The sequence below is a fragment of the Coffea eugenioides genome, chromosome 3 (assembly GCF_003713205.1).
Source record: "Coffea eugenioides isolate CCC68of chromosome 3, Ceug_1.0, whole genome shotgun sequence".
In the NCBI taxonomy this organism is placed as follows: Eukaryota; Viridiplantae; Streptophyta; class Magnoliopsida; order Gentianales; family Rubiaceae; genus Coffea; species Coffea eugenioides.
The window spans coordinates 21,174,231-21,200,291 of NC_040037.1; the positions used below are offsets into that span (position 1 = coordinate 21,174,231).

General features: G+C 35.1%; 1 non-coding gene and 1 pseudogene across 1 annotated transcript; both read right to left on the reverse strand.

Moving 5' to 3' along the window:
- Positions 1–3,030: 3,030 nt before the first annotated feature.
- Positions 3,031–3,133, reverse strand: LOC113767242. The gene has a single exon (XR_003467959.1). It is a non-coding gene; the product is annotated as a U6 spliceosomal RNA (small nuclear RNA).
- A 4,133-nt stretch (positions 3,134–7,266) lies between these two features.
- LOC113766294 lies at positions 7,267–9,640 on the reverse strand (annotated as a pseudogene).
- Between the last annotated feature and the right edge of the window lie 16,421 nt (positions 9,641–26,061).

Genomic DNA, 26,061 nt, shown 5'->3' on the forward strand with positions numbered 1-26,061 from the left:
TCACTTGGATAGTTAGGATTATAACCACAGCTTGACATAATTAAGTAATTTAAGCAAATCATTTCTTAATTAGTCTCGGCAGAAGATTTTCATCAAACCAGAATTTCTTAGGTTCCTTAATTCATCAATCAACTTCATAGAATTAACATGCAGGGTCCTAGACATCATACACATTAAGTTCCACTCGGCTAATTACACTTGAGTGCTCAGGTTATCACAAGAAAAATAGAATTTCAGTTGCATTTCCAATCCATCCTCTCGGCAGAATCATTCACAATCAAAACAGAATTTTCTAATCTCCTTAGTTCATCATCCGATATTATCTTCAATTGAAGTCTTTTATTTTGCCCTTAAATTCTCACATGCAAGATTGCTGAGTTAATTAGCTAACATCCAGACCAGAAAATTCAGCTCGGCAGCAGCAAAACACTTTCATAAATCCAGAATTTGGTGAGACTACACTCGGGTGAGTTTGCATGCAAAAAGTTCTGTTTCATTTTTATTTCCAGAGTAATCCAGGCTAAATAAATTCATGCATGACCCTAATCATAATAATCATCCAAGATTCGATTAGTTAATCACCAATGCATGCTCAAATCAATTCCAGAAAACACATTAGAGCTACATTCCTAACTCAGCTACTCGGCAGGGGCATATAACCAAAACAGGAATTTTTCTAATATCTTAAATTCATCATCCGATGGTTCCACAGTACATGCATGCTTCAAGATAGCTCAAACTACCTCTGATTAGTCCTAAAATGATCCAGAATTTTACCTCACAGAAGCTCACTCACTCGATAGAATGCTGAGGTCTATCCCTCCCTCTCGGCTCTTCTCCTCACGCACGGCAAGCTGGTTCTGGTTGGGTTGCAGTGGGTGCAGCTGGTGATGGTGGAAGCTGGAAAACAATTGGCTGAGCTTGGAGAATGCAGTGGATAGTCTGCCCACAGTTTCTCCGCCTCTCCTCTCTCCCTCACTCTCGGTCGATAATAACAATGTGAGGGTGGAGTGTTATCTGAGGTAGGGAGTGTGCAGAGGTTATGGACTGGGATTGTGAAGTGGTGCTGCGGTTTGAGGATGGTTGAGTGTCGGAAGTGATTGAGTGTAGGGGTGGTGAAGCTGCGGTTGGCCGAATGGAGCGGCTTGTGATCATGGTGTCCGGGGAGTTGTTTGGCTGCCTGGAATGGTTGTGGCCGTGGGGTAATTGTGAAGTTGTGAGGGGTATTTTAGTCTTTTTCACTTCTCCTCCTATTATCCACTTAAGTCCTTGGTTCTAACTTAGCTCCAAAAATTGCCCCCAAATGTGATTTGAACGCCTAATGATTCGCTAATCTTGCAAGGCTTTGATTATCGAAATTTTTATGTCCTAAATATGGTTAGAGTACTTGTATTGTTTTTATTCTAGAATTTATCGGTTGCATAAAAATATTAAGATTTCTAACTACACTTAACCTTATTCGAAATTAGGATTAGCTATATAACAAAATTAAGGAATTATTTTTAAGAAGTAAACTTAACATAACTCAAGAATTATTAACTTAGTGTAGCGAAGCTAAGTGATTTAATAATTAGCACCGTTATATTATTTTGCACACGAAAATTATTTTTTTTATTTACTTGTTTAAAACAAATGAAATAGTGTGGTAGATTAGAATAAGGACTACGAATAAAATATGCACTAGTATATAAAAGCGAGTGAAAGTAATACTAGAAAAGATTTAAAAAATACGAATGCTAAATAAAAGTGAAATTGAAACATGCATTGGTATATAACTGCAAAATTCAAGGTTCTCACAAGTGGTGCGTTCAATCGGTAGTGCACGGTACCCGTCGGTTCGCACCGTTTTTCTTAAAATCACACGTACTAGGGTTTTTACTTCCTATTCACTAACTTTTTATCATTGCCCTTACTCACATATTATTTCTCTCTTAAAAGTCACTTTTAATCACCAAATTTGATCCTTGTTCCATACCGAAAATTCATCCGGCGAAAAATCGCGAAAACCCTAATTTTGCTCCAATCTTGAAACCAAAAGTGAAACCCTACTTTCTAGGTTTATTTACACTTATTGTGGAATAATTGGGTAGTAGGACTTTAATAAATAATAATTTCCAAATAAAAGGGCATTTTTAAGATAACATGAGGGATTTTTCAATTCCATAAATTGAATTTAGGGTTTCGATTAAAATATGAGAACTTTGAGAAAACGGCCAGTCACAAGTGAAACTAGGGTTTTTAATTAGACTTTATTTCTAGAATTTAGGGTTTCTAGTCTGTAAAACAAAACAATAAAATAAAGAAACCGTAATATTCTCTTTGAGACTAAACAACAATAGTATCCTAAAAGTTAGGATATCACAAACATAGTGCACTACTCGATCTCGACTCGAGGTAAAATAACTAAACTCGAACTTGAGCTCGAGCTTGTCGACCTTTTAAAAGTCAAGCTCAAGCTCGAGCTCGACTTCAATTTACATTACTCGAACTTGAACTCAAGTTTGAGTTTAATTAAACCTAATCAGTCAAATCGAGCTCATGTAATAAAAATTAATATTTTACATATAAGTTTAAATAAAGGATATTATTGACATTTCAACAATAATAAATATAAAAAAATTAAAATATATATTATAAAATCTCGAATAGGCTCATCGAGTCTTTGAATACAAATATTGAAACTCGACCTCGACTCGTGAACTCAAACGAAGAGCTCGAGCTTGAGCTCGGACTCGGTCAAAACGAACTCGAATAGACCTGTTAACCAAATAGCTCGCAAGTTCGAGTCGAGCTCTTTGGTTCAGCATCACCCTAATTTTGAAGTATCTAATGTATACATAATTTGAGTTACTTGGTTCAGCATCATCCCTAATTTTTTTGAAGTATCAAATGTAAACATAATTAGCCCAAATAGACATGGATCCCAATCAGCCCAAGAAAAAGCCCAAACTGACTTTAAAAACAATGTATCAGTCATCTTTGTATGAAGATCTACTAGATTTAGTCCCAAATCAGCATAGACAAGCTCAAGAAAATGTGAATAATTTCTCGATTTGTGCGCATCATTCCTGCACTGGGCCTTGCCAATCTTCTCTGTTTGATACCAATTTCATTGGGTGTCGCCGGAGGACACTAAAGCCTGTAGGCCGATCCAATTTGGTGCTCACAACTGATGTGGAAATTAAGCAGCAATTGGAAGGATTTTAAGCGTCATTATTGTCATCAAACCTGGCCCAAAACATTTAACATCGAACTATTGGGTACATATGCTTTTTGCCAATTTTCCATCCACAAAAGTAGAACTCAACTTCATCCGAATTTAATCATTCGATCTGGCCTACTATTAAGCCGAAACGTGAGAAGAAATCATCTCAAGAATAGAATGTATATTGGCCTGGTTACATTGCTAAATAAGAGCCTCTATTTCTTTTAAAAATTTTTTAATCAAAAAAGGGGTGGAATTTAAGAAGCAAGAAGGGGAAAGGGGAATTTGAATCTAGGATCTTTATCTTTAGTAAAAAACTTGAATTATGTCTCTATATTTCATGTTTGTATCTTTAATGAAAATAAAATTGTATTTTGAACATTACAAAATTATTTTAGAAAATACTCATACTTTTTAACTATTTATGTAATGTTTGTGATAAACTTGTCTCACATTATGCTCCACAAGCAATACTTCAATTTAAGAGAAAATTTTTAAAATTTGTTAAGCATGATATCCTTTTTTTTTTAGTTATGAAGAACATAGTTACGATACATAACACAGTTTTGACAAATTTATAGACCTAAAATCCAAAAGAAATGAAACTTAAAACACTTTTATGTCTCATATACAAGGATAATAGTTAAAGTTGAAATCAATGTAGCATAATCTTTCGGATTCATAATAAACACCAATATTTTTATTCCGTAACTTATGAAATTGTTCGTACTTAAAAAAAGAAGGAGAAGAAGAAGTTGTTCTTACTATTCGCATACACATTTATGTTGGCATATTAAATCAAGACTCAAAATTAAAAATTTCCATATTAATATTTAGTAGTGTTTTAGTCAAGTTATGATTTTAGTAATTCTATTGGAGTCAAGTTATCGTAGTTTTATTATTTAAGAATTAGTATTTTATTAGAAAATTGCTTATAGTTGTAAGACTTGTTTATCAAGTCATCTAATCTATAAATAGAGAGTCATATTATTGTGTTCAGTTGAAAAGAGTGAAGGAAAGAGAGTCTTGTTTCTATTATGTGATTAATAGATTATTATTGATATTTATTCCTCTTCTTCCACACATATTTGTATGTGTGTAAATTGCCTCCTCACCTATATTGGTTTTATGAAATATATCTTCAATAAGTTTTTTTTGGGTTCTACAATTTATATGCACTATTTCGTTCAACTCATATCTTGGTGTCAAAACTTTTTTATCATACTTTAAAAAAATTTATGATAAACGTATGTAGAATAATTAATAATATGATTATTCTGTATTTTACTAACCATGTCTCTCTCACAAACAAACACAGATAAATTCAAGTACAAGGAAGAACACCAAGTAGGACAGAATGTATTGCTGCTAGTTTGCAAATAAGGCCCAAACATCATTGACCACTGCCCTACTACTCTTGGAGATAACGCCAATAGAGAATATTTTCTCCCACACCATAACAAACATGGACTAGTTCAGAAAGGTTAAGCAGCATTAGCGACACAAGTACAAAGTAGTGCGTGCATTTTCTTGAATCAAATTTGATCCCACTGTCCCGAGCCACAGCAGCATGTTCCTGATATGACATCAGCTTAGTTCTGTACATGTAAATTTCGTCTCGCTCCCAAGAACAAAAGCAGATTGCAAGTAGCACATTATACTCTGTTTTGAGCTTATTCATTTTAAACACTTCCTCGAGTATCTCTTCTACTAAAAGGTTAGTTCACCTAACACAAGAATACGCTTCCAAGAACAGATCATTCAAAATAAAGTGCTCTTGCAGGAACATAAACTTCAGGTGGCTGAGACATTTATTAGCCAGGCATGCCTTAGTTGTCGATAGGTTAAATATGGACTTATAGGAAGTTGATCAACAAATTCCTGCAAACGCACAAAGTCTATCATAGTGGTAAAATAACTAGACTATTTCAGGGTCGAACCCACAAGGACGAGTTAATTTTCTATTCTAATTATTCAAACAAAAATAACAAAATTTATCTTCAAGGAGCTATAATTTCTAACTAATCAATAAAATAATAAATAAATCAAATAAAGTAGCGGTGAAAAAACAATAGACACAAGTCTAGGGTTTCAAGTTTTAATCCAAAATTTAAGTTAATTATCTAATTAATTTCTTAACAAACCATGAACGCATCACACAATTGTCTTTTTGATTATCTCTTGATGCATCTAAAGTGTGCCTAATTAAATCCTACGTCTCTCTCAAGCTTGCAAGTATTCAATTAAACCCTTTGAAAACTTTGGTGATAAAAATGCGTCATACAAATCCTAATATACTCTCATGATTAGGTTAAATATGTTTATCTATCTAGTGCACGGCTGTATCTTGAATACCTATCTATTACAATTTGGCATTTTAATGCCTCTCAGATAATCATCAAAATTGAATAAAATAAATGAAACTTAAAATGAATAAAAATGAATCATTAAAAGAAAAAAGCACTCAAAACATGCAATCACACATAAAAAACACATTGAAGCACATAAAAGAATTTAAAATAATAAAAGAGGTTACTTCCCTTGAAGTTGTGGTTAAATGGGGTGAAATTTGTCCTATTTATGCTCCAAAATCAGCAAAATAATCAAAGCACTAATTTAATTATAAAGAATTGGAAATAATCATGAAATCTACCGATTAAAGTACTTAAATGACGTATAATTAACAATTAAAGAAGATAGACAACTTATATTTAAGAAATCAAAACTACTAGGGAACTAATTGCAAAAATTAAGAAAGTTTTTAGAGCCATTTTATCATTATTACAAAAATTGGGGTTCAATATTAAAGAAAAACAAAGTTTAGGGACCAAATTGCAATTATATTAGGGACCTAATTGAAAGAAATCTAAAGTTTTTAAAGCTGTAGTAAATTACATAACAGTACAGGGACTAATCTGCAAAAACGCACCAGATTCCTTAAGCACATCAGTCCTTTGGTCTATTTACCATTTTTTCTTGGGCCATGGCCATTTCCGCCTAACAAATACCCACGGCAGAAGGACGGGCCAGCCTGCCATTTTTAGCAAATAAACCCAACCAAAAAAAGTGGGTTTCAAACTCCCAAACCCAAATAGAAATAACCTTCACCCCAAACTAACCTATTTTATTAAAACCAAACAAAGTAATAAATCTACAAAAAATGCTAAGCCTTAATTATGCCTTAAATTCCAGAATTAATCCACCCACAAAGTCACATAAAACATGCAAGAGAAGATTAAAGTTTAAAAGGGACAAAATTGATTGAAATTTTCCGGATTTGGGCCACAACGAAATCAGGTAAAAATTGGGGGCCAAAATGTAATTTTCAAAAATCTTCATGCATCTTCTTCAAAGCTTGCTTTGCAACTTTTCTTATGTTGCTCGTACGAAGAACCCAGCAACATTTCAAGCCTGATTTGTGCAGCTTTGGATAAAAACTCATAACCCGAATATCAAACATCAAGTTTCTTTCTTCCAAATACAAGATTAAATAGCGAATCATGCAGCAAAACCCAACTAGTGGGCTGTCACAGGAAGAAAAACAGCAAAAGTAGAAAAATGAACAGAGTGCAGCAAAATTTCACGAATTTGGGGAGGATTTGAGCGTACATGAAAGGAAAGGAATGATTAAAGTTACTTTTTAATGCTTGAAGGAGCCGAAACAACGTGAGAAATCACGATCAAGTGATCCCATATGCTGGAAGATGAAAAACCAGATTTGTTGCAGGAAGTTCAAGAATTCCGACTGCAGTAAGTTCGTGGCCGAATACAGTGAACTTCCGGTCATTTTTTCCACAAGGCTTCTGAACAAAAGTTACTCTATTGACTTTGGAGAGTGTGCAGAAGTCAACGAAATCAGGGGCGGAGCCAGAAAAAAATCTTAGTGGGGGCACAAATAACACTAAAATTTTTTATCTACTCTTTTTTTAATTTTTTGAGCAAAAAATAAATAAATTCACTAACAAGTACAAATGATATGTATATTCCATGAAAAACATAAAAAGACAAACTCAAAATTATTAATGTAATAATAATTTTATTTCAAAAACAAACTAAACTATTTACAATTGTTCACGACGAGTTTTCATATTTTGATAATGGTTTACAACTTTCTCATTTTCAACTTCACGAAATATATTTTTTTCAATATAAGTAACTAAACAATCATTCATCCAAGTGTCTCCCATTTTATTTCGTAACCGATTCTTCACTATATTCATAGCTGAAAAAGCTCTTTCTACTGTAGCTGTAGCAACAGGCAAAATCAAAGCCAACTTTAAGAGCATATAAACCAATGGATACACAATATCTCTCTTAGTCTCCACCAACCTTTGAGCTAGATCAGAGATTTTTCTTAAATCGAGAAATTCCTTAGCTGATTTCAAGTCATTAATATAAGTATCCAATTCAGTACCAAGTGCAAGAATATCCAACTTAGAAAACTCACAAGGATAATGTTCTGCAAGACGAATCAACTTTTTCTTATCAAATGCTGCAAAGGAATCACTTGGGTTCAAGCATGCCATACACAAAAGCAACTCTATATTGATTTCATTGAAACGATTGTTGGGTTCTTGGAGTTGTAAATCTATGACAGCACAAAATAGCTCAACTCGATAGTGGTGAAGGTTCATAATTTGCTGAACTTTTCTTCGAGATCTCCCACTAGTTCTGAACATTTCATCCATTTTCGGAATGATGATCTCATGTTTTTCACAAAACAAACAAACTTCATCAAGTAAAAAATCCCATCCATCTTCCCTAGTAGCTTGTAATTGTTGCTTGGAAACTTTGACCAGACCCATAGCATTCACAATATCTTGATCCTTCCTTTGTAATGCTTCAGATAGTGCATTCGTTATTCCCATGATTTTCTTCATCAAGTGTAAAATAAATGCAAATTCAAAAGATTGCAAAGAATTAAGAAGTGCATATGCTTGACCTCTTTGCTCCACCAGGCCATCATTTTCAATTATCAAAAGAACATCTATTACAGAATCATACATAAGAACCAACTTTAACAACGAGCCAAAATGTGAACCCCAACGTGTATCACAAGTTCTTTGAAGGCTAGTTTCTTGATTTAAGCCCCGACCACTCACAAGATCTCCAGTCATTAGATCATCAACGACTTTCTTAAGACGTTGTTCTCTAAGAATTTCTTGTCTTTTAGATGAACCTTCAAGAACATGCACTAAGGTAGACAATGTATTATACATAGAAGATACTTGGACATGTTTCTTTGCAACCCCTACAAGTGACAATTGCAGCTGATGTGCAAAACAATGAATATAATATGCAGAACCATTTTCCTTCATGATTAAAGTTTTTAAACCATTATATTCACCTCGCATGTTACTAGCACCATCATAACCTTGACCACGGATTTGTGATATGCTCAAACCATACTTTGAAAATAAATCATCAATTGCTTTCTTAAGTGAAAAAAGCAGTAGTATCTCTTACATGTAGAATACCAAGAAAACGCTCAATCACATATCCACGTGAATCCACGTAACGGATAACAACTGCTAATTGCTCCTTTGTTGATGCATCACAAGATTCATCACATAAAATAGCAAACAATCCATGTCCAATATCATTTACAATAATGCTTGTAGTCTCACTTGCCAAAGCATTTGAAATATCCTTTTGAATATCTGGAGCAATGAGTTTGAGGTTTTTAGGGGCATTTTCAAGAGCAACCTTTTTTAGATCATCATTATGACCCGCAAGGAAGTGCAAAAGTTCAAGAAAATTTCCCTGATTTTCAGAAATATCAGATTCATCATGATCATGAAAAGCCAAACCTTGATGTAGGAGAAATCCAGCACAATCTATTGAGGCTAATAAACGAGTCTGATACTCAGCCTTCATTTTCTCTGATTGCTTAAAAAATGCCACTTCAATGTGCTGATTTTGATTTAATAAACTTTGACATTTACTCCAACTCAGATTGTGTGAAAATTAGGACCACCAACATGAACATCAAATCTATCCTTTTTTTTCCAATTTGTGAATCCTTCCTTAATGAAACTATCACCACCAAATTGTTCGCCCACATCTGGTCTATATAGATAACAACATAAGCAATAAGCGGCATTTTTTTCAATACTATATTCTAACCAATTCTTGTAATCATCAAACTAGCCCCGAACAAATCGACGCATCTATTTTCCTATCTTTCTTTGTGGAAAAACATGCTCATGAGGTTGACATGGTCCCTTTTGTAAGTAATATCTCCGAATTTCATCTTGAAGGTTTGGATGATAATCCCCAATTTTTTTTTCTTTGGGTTGGATCCGCAGGTAATTCATCTAAGTTAATTTCCAAGTAACTTCTTTTATTGTCATTTTTTGCACCTTCATTATCCTTGGCTTTTTCTTTATTAGATGACTCTTTTTCCATTGATTTCCTCTTGAAATATCTCTCCATAGCTAAAGAAATTAAAATTAGTATATAAGATACTAATCCAATTAAAATATTAAATGTACAATAAAATCTAATAATCTATCCAAGAACTATTTTACAAGTTAAAGTTATTTATTAAATCATTAATCACAACATATCATTACTATATCAAATCACAACTTATTCATTCATTACTATATCAAATCATTAATCACAATATATGAACCTAATCAAGTTAATTAGACAAAAGAATCCATACAAGAATAATTTAAAAGTTAAAATATATGTCAAATGGCCCTCTATTCATCATTACATTAACTCCAAATAAGAAATAAATTATAAATCTATAAAATCACCATTTCACAAGTTAAAATATTTATCAAATATCAAATAACCCATTTATTAGTTATTACATTAACTAATCAATTTTCAAATTTCTCTAAAACAGTAATAATCTCATGCTCTAGAAATATATTTGCAAACAAATTTAAAATAATAATAATAATAAGTAATTGTTTAGAACCTGATTTTGATAGTCTCCCAAAATTGGTGAAAAGAGTTGCAAATCAGTGGCAGACCCAGGTCCCTTTACTTCCTTTGTGCCCCGTATCACGTTATTTAATTGGAAAGAAGTCAGCTTCAAGGACTGGTTTCTTGCGGTTGAACTGAAGAAAGCAGGTCCTGATTTTCAAAAAGCCTACTCTTTTAATGGAACACTGCTTGAAGAAGTCAACAACACCATTTTCATGACAGGAAAACCAGGATGGACTATTTGATGGGAGAGACCATTTTCAGTGGGGACAACCAAGAGCCAGAAGAGGAAAGGAAAATTGGGGAATGGGGACAAAGGAAGTAAATGATTAATGATGATTTGATGAAGTAATAAAAAGAAAGAGTAGTTAGTTGGGTGTGGAAGAAGAGGAGTCGTGGGTTGTGAAGTGGAATGGGGGACCACAGGAGTAAAGGGAACTTGGAGAGTGGGGACCAAAAGTAATGACTGATATAATTGATATTTGGTCCTTAGAGGAGGAAAGTGAATGATATAAATTTTGTGACATATTCTTTTATATTTTTTTAAAAAAAATTCTGGGGGCACCATTAAAATTATATCAAAATTATAGGAGTATTATAGGAATTTAAGGGGGGCACTAGGAGCACGGGCCTATTCAAATAAATGCTCCCAAAATGCCAGCTTGCAAGTCTGGTACTGTTTGTGGTTCATGGCTGCGAAAGAAATGAAGAAGGACAGTGCGCGTGCCTCGCACGCGGACGTGAAGGAAATTTTTTTTTTTTTTTTTTACAAGATTTTTGTTTTCTTTTGTTTTCTGCCTTTATTATCTTTCCTTTTCTTTGTCCGATTTTTCTAAAATGATTTTTCTCAAAAAATTGAAATGAAACAAAATAAAATAAAAGTTAACTAAAATGAACAAAAAAATAGGAATAAAATGAAGAAAAATAAAATGGTAAAATTTTAGTGTCTACATTCGCTCCAATTCTCTCTTTGTAAGCTCATTGATTTGCCCATAGTTGATAATGATTTCTCATGAATAAATTATAAAAAGATGTTAGAACTAAACCAACTTAATATTTTTTAACCCTTTAAAAATGACCTAGAACACTCCTATTTATAATTTCTAAAAGTAGCATCCCAAAAGGGTTAGGACTTAGTTTATTGGAGCTAACAAGCAATGTTTCTATGCATTTTTCCAATGACGGCCGGCCCAAACTCCAGTCCCAATCATTGGGACCAGAGAAACTCTAGTGCGAAGACCAAACTGATAGTCGGCCCCGGTTATAACTGATCCGCGGACGGATCGCTAGAGATCCGCATATGGATCCTTTTTGAAGCCGAAAAACTCTATCAATGAGGCTGAATAAACTCTTTCTCAAAAGAAGAAAATTGTATCCTTTTAAATTAGTTTTCCAATGCCACAGGAATCATATCATTTGGAGATCTGAATGTTGAGATATGCCCAAAAAGCTGAAAATTGGTCAAAAGAGTATCGCAGCGAAACTATAGTTCAGTAATTTGGACTTTTGACTATAAAAACATGAGAACCAAAATTTTAATGTCTTCATAAGAGTTGTAAAATATTCTCTTAACTTCAAAAGAAATCAAGAATCATTTCAATCTGATTTGTGTAGCTCAAATTATGGGCAAAAAAGTGAAACAAGTCAATTCTGCCAAATCCCTTCCTTTTGACTTTTCTTCTTCCATTGCTTTTTCGCACCATGTGTTTGGTCCATTTTCTCTCCAATTAAACTATTCACCTATTAGAACAATATGAGAGCAAACAATATGAGAGAAAAATTAAGTAGTTTCTGCTCAAAATAAAGCTCAAATAACATAATTAACTGGCAACTTATGCATATAAATGCACTACAATCTACACATTATCAGAAGTAGATTCATCACGATACCTAGTGAGAAGATTCAGGAGAAGAAAGAGCTCCCTGGGATTTGGAAACTTTGATTGATGATAGTATTAAGTTCCAAAGGAGCTAAAGTGATTTATCTTAGTAAATTACAATCTTGAAATTTTTTATATTTTTCAGAACTGTTCATAATTTTTTAGATCCATTGTATTATTAAATTGCAAATTTATTATTTCTAGTGCATGTTTAACATTTCATTAGACCAATGACATAAATCAAATCGTGTTGAACGACTTTTAGCAATCTATTAATGAATTTTACTTTTATTAAAGAAAATTAATTTCCTAAGGAAACTATTGGAGAAACTCTATTGGTGAATTGGGAATAATGTAGTAATAGCTTAGCTACAATACAAAATCTGATCAAATAGTTGTAGCGACTAATGAGTGAATGGATTCCTAGCCTCAAATAATTTAATTGATTAAAGACCGCATATTTGGCAAACAAATTTGATCATCAAAATCTAAAGGGACAAAAATATGATTCCTTTTAAAGTAAAGTAGCAAAAATAGTAAGCATGACTAATTATCAAGCAAAACGTAATTTACCCCTTGCTGATGGTCAGGTCATTGCTACTCACAGTGTATAATGCAAATTGTACCTTTCAGACGACCCGCTGACTCCAACGACTCAAAAGTCTATTCTTGTGTAGTTTCTCATTAACTGCTTCATTGGAATTCATGGTAGCTCAAATTGACTGAAATCGTGTACCGTCAAATCCATACAACTTAGAAGCCAGGGCGAAGAACTTTAATATTTCTAGCCATACATGTACACATTATTTAGAAGCAAACTACTCTAAGCCATCTTGAGGGTAAAGAAATCATGAGTTCTTTGGCAGTAGAAAAGAATATTTTCACTTTCATTTTGGCAGTAGGTTTTTATATTCTTCTTTTTCTTCTTGTTTTTCTTTGTTCTTTTGGGCTATGACAAACAAAATTTCATTATAGAATTACAATCATTTAATTATTTAAGAATAAATTATATGAACAGTATTTATTTTTTCTTTAGACTCAGTTTTTAAAACAATTTTCATTATATATAAAACCAAATTGTTTGCATGGTAGACTATTATTTTACATCATGTTATACGACTCGAATTAGTTAGCTTTAATATGAAGTGAGCTGCACTATTTTTAACTTTTTGGCACATTTTTCAAATGGTATTCATATATATTTTTTAGTATATGAACTCTTTGTGATTATTGAATCGATGAGGGTATTTATAATCCATCATATTGAATTTTTTTTGTATGAATGTTCATTATCATCGATTGAAATTTCATTGGCGAGGTAGTTGAATTTTCTCTTTTTCATTTATCTTCTATTGTTTTCATAAATTTGTTGAGAGACAATGCAACAAAAAGTATAAACTTTTATATATTTTTGAATAATTGATACGATAGCAAAGATGTATATCTTTTAACAATGAAAGAAAATAATTCTAAGTTATAGTTAATTTCATGACTAAAGGGATAATAATGTCATTGCACTCACTTTTTTTTTTTTTTTTTTTTGTATGTCTAACCTCAACATAGGGCTGTGAATCGGCCATCTAAGTCTAGTTTTAACAAGTCCGGTTCGACTGACCTAGTTAGTAAGATATTTCAAACCATGAGTTTTGAACTAATAAATGTAGAGTTCATACTTGGCTCACAATATATTTGAGTTTTGAGACTAATTCGGGCTTACCCAAACTCACTTGTTATTCCTTAATCTCCTTAAGATAATCACTATAAACATGAAGTGGTAAAGCTAATTTGAAACCTACACCATTAAAACTACACATAAACCAATACTAATTACTAATTATACATTAAATATTTCAAAATAATACATTTATCGGTCCGGCTCATCCTTATTGTCAGCCTTACTTTGACTAGTTTTATTGAGGGTATAGTGCATATATTTAAGGTTGACAGAGGTAAAGTGTGACTATCTCTAAAATTCAGTAGAGCAAAGCGTTATTAACCCTTGTTGTTAATTTTTTTTTTAGGTTCTCACATTACCTGTAGGTGCTGTATGAATAAATGGATTAGAGTTTCCGGGTATATTTTACTTTAACGGGTCAATCATAGTAGACCATTAACATCTTGGAACACGTCTAACGGATTTAACTATTTGTATAGTGTCAATTCATGAATACACAGGCAATGATAATGGAGTTGAGGTCTCCAACAAGAGCACAATTTTCACACCCAACCACCAACGGGCACTGGCTGTTGATTAGTTAAATCTGTGTTCAGTTTGTGATGAACACCACATTTGACCATTCAAAGTCATTATTCGATAACTGGTATTTTGAAATTCAATAAACGTGTATAGAAAAAGAAAACACAAAGGTGAGAAAGGAAGACAAATTGTAGGGCTTGAATTAAAGTCATCTTGCTTTCGTTTCAATACGGGAAGGAGAAATGGACTGCTTTTTATCTGCATTAAAGAAAAAGGATAACTATATATCAGGTCAAGAGAACATACGGGACTAAACGTGGGTCCAAAATTAAATACGTAATTACTTTCATTGTGTAGTTTAAAGAGTAGAAAGAAAGCCCTCCGGAGCCTTGTATTCAAATAGAGGATCTGACGCGGAAGATTAAATTAGATAGAGGATCTGATGCGGAAGATCAAGAGTCTTAAGTTACTTTTGCACTCACAAGAAAATTTTGTAAAAATAAAAATCAAAGATATTTATAGTCCAAACAAGACCTATTTATAGCCCAATGCGCCCGAAACTAAAAAGGAAACAAAAATTGAAACTCTTGCCAGTAACAAAACTGGTAAATAAGTTGCAACAGCGCTTATTTTGAGCTTTAATAAAAGGATTTTTTTTTATTTATGAATTTTGGACGAAATACTGGCCAAAATATGAGGCATACCATTAAAAGCTTGGCGGCAAAGTTTTAGTAGCAGTGGAGTAACTTCAGTCAAGAAGAAGAAAATTGTAGCAATGTAGGAATCTTAGTGGAGAAGAAGAAAGATGGAATCGGGTATATTCAAAAAAAAAAAAAAAAGTATCCATATTATTTTTTTATCTTTTCAGTAAGCTGTTGAAGGCTTTGTGGTAATTCCGAATGGCATACTACATTTTTGCATTAAGTGAATAGTCACTCATTTTTCTTTCACAAATTTACCCAAATTATACACTTCTTATGAATTTCAAACTTTTCTTTCACCATTTCGTAAATCTTCCTATATATAGTTGAGCAATTGCACCAACCTTTCGAATAGGTGGTAGCTTCCGAAATTCACCGATTTCTGCAGAATTCATGGCCATCAACGCTCTCACCACACTTTTCTTTCTCGTCTTACTTTCAACTTCATCCATCTCATCTGCAACATCAAGAACAGTTCCTCGGACAAGAAGTAAGTTTCGTAGTCCAATACCTTAAATAAGCACTGATATCTTGGTTTATCGCTTTATGTATGTTGTGCTCTGGTCTTATGCAGATGGATTTTGGGGTAAAGCTGCCAATCTTTTAGAGGTAAAGATAAACCCATCTCCCTATTATTCACGACCTTCTCGAGGCCAGAGTGTTCCTCCCCCGCCTTCCTCCACGTAGCCTTAGATGATTGATACCCTACAATCAGATGATACTTCAAGATTTGTGCTGGGATGTTACTTAATTTTTATTGTTGTTTGTAAGCCTATATACGAATGTGCATCTCAAGGATCAAAATTATCTGTTTTTATGTCTTCGTTTTGCTTATGGAAAGCTGTATATTCAGTTTCCTCTTGTTTGTTTTGTGGTTCATTTGGACGGTGCTCGATTTGTTCATGGTTGGTAAATATCTAAACAATCATCCCACGACTGATGCATAACGTAGCCGGTTATATCCATGTAAATTGATGCCTTTGCTAAGTTGGTGGATTCAAATCACTTATCATGTCCGCTCTATCAATCTAAGGGTCTTTCTATCAGGTGTTTTTATGGAAACTCATTAATACGCACAACATTTCACACGGGATCCTCAGTGCCACTTTTTTCATGACAATTCAGTGCCATTTTTTCTATATTTATGCTAAGTGTCCTATTTAGTTAATTTGTCATATGTTATTTATTTAAATTTTTCTGCCATCACGTGATAAGTGGGATTGACACTAAATTTGACACCGAATAGTGGCATAGAGGATCCCAACTGATAACATTTACCTAATCTAATATATAGATATACATATACCAACAGTTATTATCCTCTATTATATTTATATACTTTTCTTATTTAATCTTTTCTATATTTTTTTGTATTTATTTATTTTTCCTAATTAATCTTACATTTATAAAAATATGACACTTGAAATATATCTTGACAAATGTCCTATAAGCACCCGTTAGATAGACCCTAAATCTTATATATTTGAACTGAACACTCTTATATGTTTTGCCAAATAGATTTAACCACAAATTTCATCTTACATCGTCATTAATTCACTTGAACAAGTATCTACTGAAGAATGAAGAATGATATAGGGTGTCTCTATGAAATAGGCCCATCGATTGATGATTTACAAATATCTTTGACGAGCTTGAAGAACAATTGATTAGATTCCTAGGCCAATAGATTTACATAAGTTAGCGAATTTTGTGAAATAAAGAGACACATCTCCATTTCCTATAGAATAGCCCCCTTGATTTTGTAAATCATGGCCAACGATTTCTAGCATTCTTACACATGGACTCAGATGGGGATCCCCGTCTTCTTCTACTATATCTTCTTTGCTTTCATTTTTATTACTGGTCGCACTTTCATCTTCATCCTTTCTACTTCAATATTCGAGTAGACTGCATACATTTTTTAACACCTAAATAACCATCGTCACCACTAGAAACTCTCAAAATTTTGTTAACTTCATTAGATTAGTCAACTATCCAAACGTAAATCGCATGTTCTCTTTGTCTGGGTAAGGTTGCGTGAGATACAAGAAGAAGCAAAAGAACTTTGCAGTTCGGGATGGGTTTTTCCTTGATTTATGGTGGAAGACTTGAGTGGGCGACGAGGCATGAAGGTGGCTAGGGATAGGTAATCGAAACTAGGGTTTTCATGATTAGAAAAGAAAATTGCTATCCAAGAGGGGATATGTGGATCCAATCAACTATCCGAATCTTAAAACTTGTGTGAATACCTAATGCTCATAACCTTAAGGGCTCGTTTAAGGTTGCGGTGGCTTATTAAAAAAATATTTATTTTAGTTAAGCTTTTGGTCATAGTATTTTTGAACTAATCATATTGTATTGGTGCACACTTGTATAAGTACTTTTTCTATTTTATAACTGTACAATTTTAAATTTCTAAAACATATTTATGTCTTCATTTAGTTGAAAATTTATAATAAATTGTAAAAGTTAAACTTTTATTTTTCAAAAAAAAAATAAAAGTTTCTCTAAAAACATAAATTTTGAACTTGTACTAAAAGTGTTTTAATGGCCAAAAACTTTACTCCTAAATTTGAGTAAGGAAAAATTGTAATTTTAGCACTCAATATTTAGTACTTGTGTAGTTTTAGTCCTTAAAAATGTTTTATCCTCTAACAGTATTTTTTTCTAATAAAAATACCGCAATCCCAAAGCAGATCCTTGATTTGGATTTGGTGACAGATTAGATATCCACTAAAGTCGGATCAATCGGATTGGATTTCTCGGATTTACTAATTTTTTGTATTATTTGGCCCACCCCTACCTATTTCCACCCGAAGTAGAGATTTGAGAGGTTTGATTTTTTTCTCGTTTTTTTATTTCCCTTTTTGTTTTCTTTGGCTGGCTGGAACCAAGTGACTTCAAATATTGGACCTGTTTGGCCTCTCCTCTTATGTAATTATACCAAACAGTAGGCATTCGGATATCGTATTGTAAAACTAATAAAATAAACTACTATAATAGGGATTGAAATATTAGAAAAAGAAGTAGAGGGAATAGAGAATAATTTTTTTATTATTTCACCTGATCAAAGTCATCCCTGAGGTGCCAGGCTACCTCTATATATAAGTATTATAAAATCAAAGGTACATGAATTCTATTAAACATTCATTGATGCATTTAGTACTTCAAGTACATGAATAGCTCCATGAACTGAAACGGTTCATCCAATGTAACTCCTTTATTTAATATACCAATGAATCATGAATTAATTTTCTTGGAAATACAAACGGACATCCACACCTTTAGTTGTTTCACAACACTCCCCATTAGATATCCATTACACAAAGAATATGCCTCGTTAAAACATTACCAGGGAAAAACCTAGTGGGACAAAAATCCTAGTGAAGGAAAAAAAGTACACTATTTTTGTGTATTAATTTCTCTCATTGATGTAAATATCATTTGAGATTTCTAGCTAACACATTCCAATATTCTTCACCAATTTCTCAAATGTTATAGTCGGTAATGTCTTGGTAAATAAATCTATCAAATTATTATCTGATTAGATTTGCTACACATCAATTTCATCATTCATTTGCAAATCATGAGTAAAGAAAAATTTTGGTGAAATATGTTTCGTCATATCTCCTTTAATATCCTTCTTTCAATTGAGCTATCCAAGCTACATTATCTTTATATAATATAGTTGGTGGATTTTCTTTCTCAGAGGATAATCCCCAACTCTTCCGAATGTAGTGGGTCATTGATCTTAACCAAATATATTCTCGACTGGTCTCATAAATTGCTATTATTTTAGCATGATTTGATGAGATGGTAACTAATGATTGCTTTCTAGATAACCAAGAAACAGCTGTACCGCGACATATAAATAGATAATCTATGAGGACTCTCAAATTTACGGTTTTAAATTCCATTTCGAGCTTATTTAAATGTTTTATTGCTCAATTTCTCTGAATATTATTTTCTAGTCTTTTAAGACCTAATTACATGAACCTATGGTTTAATTATATTTTATAGTGATTTGTTTCAAAATTTAATTTTTGGAAAGCTCGTTAAGTGAGAATAGTGAATACGCGACTGGAAATTTTAGCTGGTTTGGAAATACAATAAGTTTAGAAAATTAGAGACTTTCACATAAGTCTTAAAATAGGTATTTTGAGTTTAAGTACTCAAGTGAGAGTTACTAGTACCATCGTTATAAGAAATTCTTGGAAGTTTTGCTTTATCGCGCTTAAACTGGAAATACGCGTCTTCACACGCACGATTTAATTGAGAGACTTTAGACCTCTATTTTGGGATAATTAAGAGTGAATAATATTCATCAGAATATAAGTGTACTAGAGGTTTAGTGCACTAGTAAAATAAATTCGAGAGAAATCGAGCACAAAACGCGCGCGTATACGCGCGGAGGAGAGTTGACTTTTGCTTCATTTTGGACCACACATTGTATCTTCCCAAAGAAGCTTCATTTGAACCAAATACTCTCTCTCTTCTCCCTCCATTTGGCCGGCCAACACAAGGAAGAAAAACAACTCCAAGCTTCCAAATTTTCCTCTTCATTTCTTACATCAAACCTCCACAAAATCACACCAAATTTCATACACACCTAGCTTAACACTTGGAGGACCACTTAAGCTACAAAAGGAACTCACTTTCCACGGTTTTCTTGGAGCAAAGAGGACCGAAATTTCTACCTTGTTACACCAAGTGAAGTAAGTGATGATCCAACTTTGAAAACTTGTCTTATGGAAGTAGTAAAGCATTTATAAGTTCATGCATGCATGTGGGTAACCTTGTTTATGGTGAAAATTGGTTGTGTGGGCTCTATGAACTCCCACTTTGGTTGATGGACTGATTTGGTGGTTGATGATGATATTTATGTTGGTTTAGTGCTTATATTAGTGGTATAATGTTGGGTTGTTGTTAGAAATTCCAAGATGGTGCAATGGCCAAAAGTGACCATTTTGCCCCTTCCTTGTTCGAGCACTTTGGTGCCTAATTTTGAGGTTCTAATGGCTTGTTTATGTTGTTTACATGTTATATTGGTTGTGTAAAAAGTTTCATGGAAAAATAACATGATTTGGTTGGTTAAATGAGTTGATTCCCAAAGTTAGGAAATCTGGAAAATTTTCCCGTATTGGCCCAGGCAGTCATCTTGTTTCGGCCATAACTCTTTACTCCGATGTCGAAATTGAGTGCCGTTTGTTGCAATGGAAACTAGACATTCCCAGCTTTCCATTGGTATAAAATTCATGTTCTGTTTTCACTTGAGTGAGCCACGCCATTCGTTTGAAAATGGATGTCCTGTTTCATTTATCACTGGAAGACAGGACATGAAACTATGATTTGTTGCTCAAATGTGAGTTAGTTGTGATCGGATTTTGAAAATGGTTTCTTCTGAAAAATTGTAGCTTGATGAAAGTGTTTTCCAACGCTATTGACCACGCTCAATTCCAAGTTGAATTGAGCGAGTTGTGGCCAAAGTTTGGGACTGACCCAATGAGAAGATTCCTTACTTTAGACAAAAATCCTTGACTAATCTTGGTTGGGACTTGTACTCGAAATTCTTGGTGTTAATCACCCACAAATCTTGACTTGGATGCCTCTTAGACATTTTCTATGAAAATGGACCATGTTTGAGGTACCCTATAGACCAAACGTTTTGAAAACGGTAAAATGGAATTCACAAGGCAAATTGCTTGGAGATTTTGAAATCTTGGTGATTTAGTTCACCAACTTCCCGTGCATATTTTTCTATGAAAATTGGTAGAGGAGTAGCCCTTGTATGGTAGTATACACGTACCAAATTTGGTGCTATTCTGAAGCTGTTTCGATGCTCAACTAAACTTCCAAAGTTCGTAAGTTGAGTTTGGAAAACCTTTGTTTAACAAGGAGATTTTTGGTAACTTTGGGTCATCATATCTTGGTGCTCAAAACTTCAATTCTCGTTCTGCTTGTTTCGTTTTAAACTTGGATTGCAACTCTAATGGAGTTCCAAATTTCAAAGGCTAGTTTGAATCGAGTGAATTTTATTGAATTTCCAAAGTTAGCCAAAAACCAACTTAAAATTGCCCGATAACGCAAGTTATCATCTTCGAGCCAAAATTTCAATACCTTCCACTTAGATTCGTGGAATGGTTTCTTCTAGAAACTTTTAGTACTTTAAAAAACTTTTCCAACGGTACCAAGTTTACTAATTTTGGACATTCCAGGAGTGAGTTATGATTTTTCAAAATTTGCACCAAAAATAAAAAATTTGGTCAATTTGAAAGGAATCCGCGCGGGAAGCATTTTTCCAGAATCCGGCCAGTTTCTGGCTGGATAGTCGGCCGGATTGCCCTTGGAATTTGAAAAAAAATTGAAGGTTGGCTACTGCCTCCAATCCGGCCAAGAATCCGGCCGGATTGTGACGTGGCCAACCCTCCTTCGGTTTCGATCGTTCATTTTGAGATTTTTTCACACGTACTTATTCCCATCCGATGATTTTTAGGATGATAATCCATTTTTACTCGAGTTTTATAACTCGTTCGAGTTTCGACTTTTAAAAGGAACCGATCTCGATTTTCAAAGGAATTTAGACCCGATTTTCGAGATATTTTCTAGACCGTGTTAGTGTGCAACTTTCCTCATTGTTTGGAGATTGCTTGTAATAGTCTATTGTTAATTGCTCAGGCACCCAAGAGGACCTTCAAGAGGATCCCACGGTGGACGTTTGAACTTCGAAGTGCCATTTCCTCTCGTTTTACTTGGTGAGTGTCAAGTGTGTGTTACTTGAACTCGTATGGACTCGATACATGTTTACTTGTTATTGATACTTGAGCTTTTGAAACTTGAGACGAGGGTGTACTTTATCACACTCGTTCTCGCTTGAAATGAATAACTCGTACTTGAATGCTTGCCTATCTCGATTGCTTGAATTTATCACATGATTGAGTGACTTGAATTAGTATGCTATGGTTGCATACGTCGTTGGAGTGAATTTCCTCGACACTCATATATATATGGGGGACGCCCAAAACCTCATTGGTCATCCTCGGACTCGATCCGGCATGCGTTTGGTCGGGCTCCTTGGTAAACCATGGGGAAACATGAAAGCTTGATCTAGTAAGAGATCTCGCTTGGCATACTCGAATAGTATCGCCTTCAATAAATGACAGGCGGGCCCGATACAGGTGTATGTAAGGTGAAAGGGGACATGTTAAGTGGAATTCTACGGACCGAACCTACCCGATTGACGGAGTGTCAATTCATGGAGGTTCTTGATCGTGCAAGTGGAATATAGCTCCTGAGAGCTCTAATATCCTTGAATTGTTTCTGTTTACTTTTCCAGTAAATTGTTAGTTATTGATATAACATTGCTCTACTTGTAAATTGGGCTTGTTACTTGAACTACGTGCTTGCACGTGTGTTCTTGGCCTCACGAGCGTTTTGCTCACTCTGTAGATTTGTTTTCCTTAACAGGATTCGAGCTTGGCATGAGACTTGAAGGAAATCTCTCTTTCATGTACTCTTGATGGATTTTTTAATAGGGTTCCAGTTTATTGACTAGACGTTGTAGTTATTGTATGTTTTGGTACTTGGGCTGTAATATGGAAACCCGATGTAAGGTCTGGGTAATTGTTAGATATTGATAAGTTTGAACGCTTCCGCATAAATTGTATCTACATTATTGGACCGTGGTGCATAGTATTGCTATAAGCTTGAACAGAAATCGCTTGAGTCCTGACGAGAGCTGGGCAGGCATCCCACGGATACCCTCTGGTTCGCCTTAGGGAGAAGTGGGGGCGTCACAATTGGTATCAGAACGCTAGATTAGAGATCTATATGGGAAACCTACTAGATACTCTACCTTTAAGACTTGAAACTGGACGACGTGGTCGTACTTTGAATAACATTTGGGATAATTTAGTGATTAAGTTAGGCATACCCTAAGGGACATCCGAACTAGATAGTGATTAAGATTCTAACCCGAAAAGTGTTATTATTTTGCAGGGATGGAGAATGGAAACGGAGCCCCAACAGCTAATGGGAATGGCCATGCGAATGGTCATGTAGTAACCCCTAGACTTATCTACTACCGAGCTCTAAGTGGAGGAGCTCGTGTACGCTACTCACCTGCTAATAGGTATCCCCAATGCCAATGTAGGGTGACTTTTGTCTACCCGAACCACATTGTGCTTGCCTTGGACGACGAACGTCGTCAGTTGGTGGATCTTACTCGAGACTTACAGGCCGAGGTGGATGAGTTGAGGCAGATGGTAGGTGCACAGGGCGAGAGGATTGCCGAGCTTGAGGAGGTCTTAGAGGGCGAGGTGGCCACATCTGCTGTGATTCGTGAGGAGCTCCAGAGTACTAGGGCTCAGCTTACTAGCTTGAGAGGAGAGGTCCGTGATCAGACTTCCAGGATCCTGACTAATGCTACTATGTTATTGGATGAGACGATGGATGTAGTTCAGAGCTCTGACGAGGAGGAGGAGGACCTGGAGGAGGATCCTGAGGAGGAGATTCCGCACGGTAGTCCTACTGTGGACTAGGATCTTAGTGATCGATCTTTTGACTTTTGACTGGGATAGTTAGAATTAGTTGGGGTGATGCGAGTGCTGAGACCATTGTATTTTGCATAATTGTATGGCCTACTTTTGAGGCACTTGTTTTATTTTAGTTTTCTGTGACAAAAAGTACTTTAATGGCACCTGTGTGCTATATTTTTGCGATATCCCCCGTGACTTGCTAATTGTATGAACTTGACATGCCAATGAATGTAAATTATTGTTATTTCCAATGTTTTCTTAATTGGCTCTTGTTTTCTTTACTTTCATTGTATAATTGATTTGCTTGTTACACTAGGCACGCCTAGATTATGGAAAGGCTAAGACGTGGTCAAGGCCGTGGGCGAGAAATTAGGCAGGCCCAACCTCGTGGGGATGATCAGGGATCGGCAACTGGACCGACCCAAGACCAGGAAAATATTGAGGGTAATCAAGTGGCTACTGCCATTAATAGGATGACCGATATCCTAGAACGTCTAACTGATAGACAAGGTCCTGGACCCTTTAACCAACCTGGGGGACAGGAAAGAGGAGTGGATAGAGCTTTAGTAAGGTTCTTAAAGTTCAACCCGCCTAAGTTTCTTGGTGAACCCGATCCTGAAGTAGCAGAGAATTGGTTAGAGAGAATGACCAACATATTCGTCGCACTAGACTACACTGAAGATAGGCGACTGAATTTTGCAGCTTTCCAATTTGAAAGGATAGCTCATGCTTGGTGAGACGTGATAAAAGGAAAGTGGGAGAGAACTCAGACCCCTTGGACCTGGGAGAACTTCACGAGGGAATTTAATGAAAAGTTCCTTCCACCCTTGATCCAATAAAAGAGAGAGGATGAATTTATTAAGTTGAAACAGGGAACCCTTCCTGTAGCGGAGTACGAAGGGAAATTCACTAAGTTTTCTAATATGCTCCTGAGCTAGTGGTTAATGAACGAAGGAGGATAAAACGATTTATACAGGGACTTAATGTGGAAATCCAGAAAGGCTTGGCCGCAGCCCAAATTTCTACTTTTACTGAGGCCTTAGAGAAGGTACAACGAGTTGAAAGTGTAAGATCACAAGTGAGGAATTTTCACAATGGAAAGAGGAATTTTTCTAGCCATACTTCTGGGCAGGCTAGTAAAAATGCGCAACCTTCCAAAATGGGAAGAGGAGCAGGAGGAACTAGGACTGCTGGAGCTTCTAGGGGAGCTCTATCTAGAGGAGGTCGTAGTGGACCAACACAAGTTAGGGGAGCACCTTCCACTGGTTCCGCGGTGACCCCTCAAGTTACTTGTGGGTACTGTGAAAAATCCAATCACTCCGAGAATGACTGCTGAAGGAAGTCGGGGAAGTGTTTATTTTGTGGTAGTGCCGAGCATCAAGTCGCGAATTGTCCGAAGGCTTCAAAAACAGGAGGAAACACTCAGAGACCAGAAAAGTCAACTTCGAAGCAGACCAGTGCAGGAGGAAGCCGACCGAAAGTACTGGCTAGGGTTTATGCTTTGGATTATCAACAGATCCCTGAGGCGACTGAGGTGGTTGAAGGTACAATTCCAATCTTTCACCGTTTAGTTAGGGTTTTAATTGATCCGGGTGCAACACATTCTTTTGTAAACTCTAACTTTATGAGTGGGATAGACTTGAAACCAATTAAATTACCATATGACTTGGAGGTTAAAACGCCTATTGGAGATAAAAGTTTAATTGCTAACCTGGTGTATAGCGCTTGTGAAATCTGGGTTGGAGAACGAAAATTGTTAGCCGATTTGATAAGTTTAGCAATTAAGGGGTATGATGTGATTTTAGGGATGGATTGACTAGCCCGTTATAATGCCCAGTTGAATTGTAGGACAAAGATTGTAGAATTGTGCATTCCAGGGAAGGCAACCCTGAGGCTGGATGTAAGGGATAAATTAGTTTCATCTGCACTTATTTCAGGAATTCGGGTTAGAAAAATGTTAAGTAAAGGAGTTCAAGGATATTTGGCCTTTCTTATCAACACCCCCAGTGATAAGGTGAATTTGGAGGACATGCCTGTAGTAAAAGACTTTCCAGATGTTTTTCCTGAGGAGTTAGAGTCTTTACCCCCAGAACGGGAGATAGCTTTTAAGATTGATGTGACTCTGGGAGTAGCACCTATTTCTAAGACACCATATCGGATGGCACCAGTTGAGCTGAAAGAGTTGAAGTTGCAACTACAAGACTTATTGGAGCGGGGTTTCGTAAAGGAAAGTGACTCTCCATGGGGAGCTCCGGTTTTGTTTGTGTCGCGCCCCATTTTTTATAAAATAAATAAATGGTTTAAAAAGTGAATTTTGATTCAATTTTTGGTTGGAAAATGAATTTTTTTTGATTCAAAAAGAAGATGAAGAAAAATATGGGTCTAAATGGGACTTGAAAATGCGACGATTTGACCCAAAATATAGTTTAAAAAGGGTTTTTGAAATAAAAATCGGAGTCGCCACTTGGTATTAAGTTAAGGTGTACCAAGTCACCTAAAATAAATTTTTTGAAAAAATAGAAAACCCTTTTTAAACGACTCATAGTCTACGAAAATCAAAGGAAAGGTTCGGGAGTAACATTTGACGAAGGGGAAGGCAAGA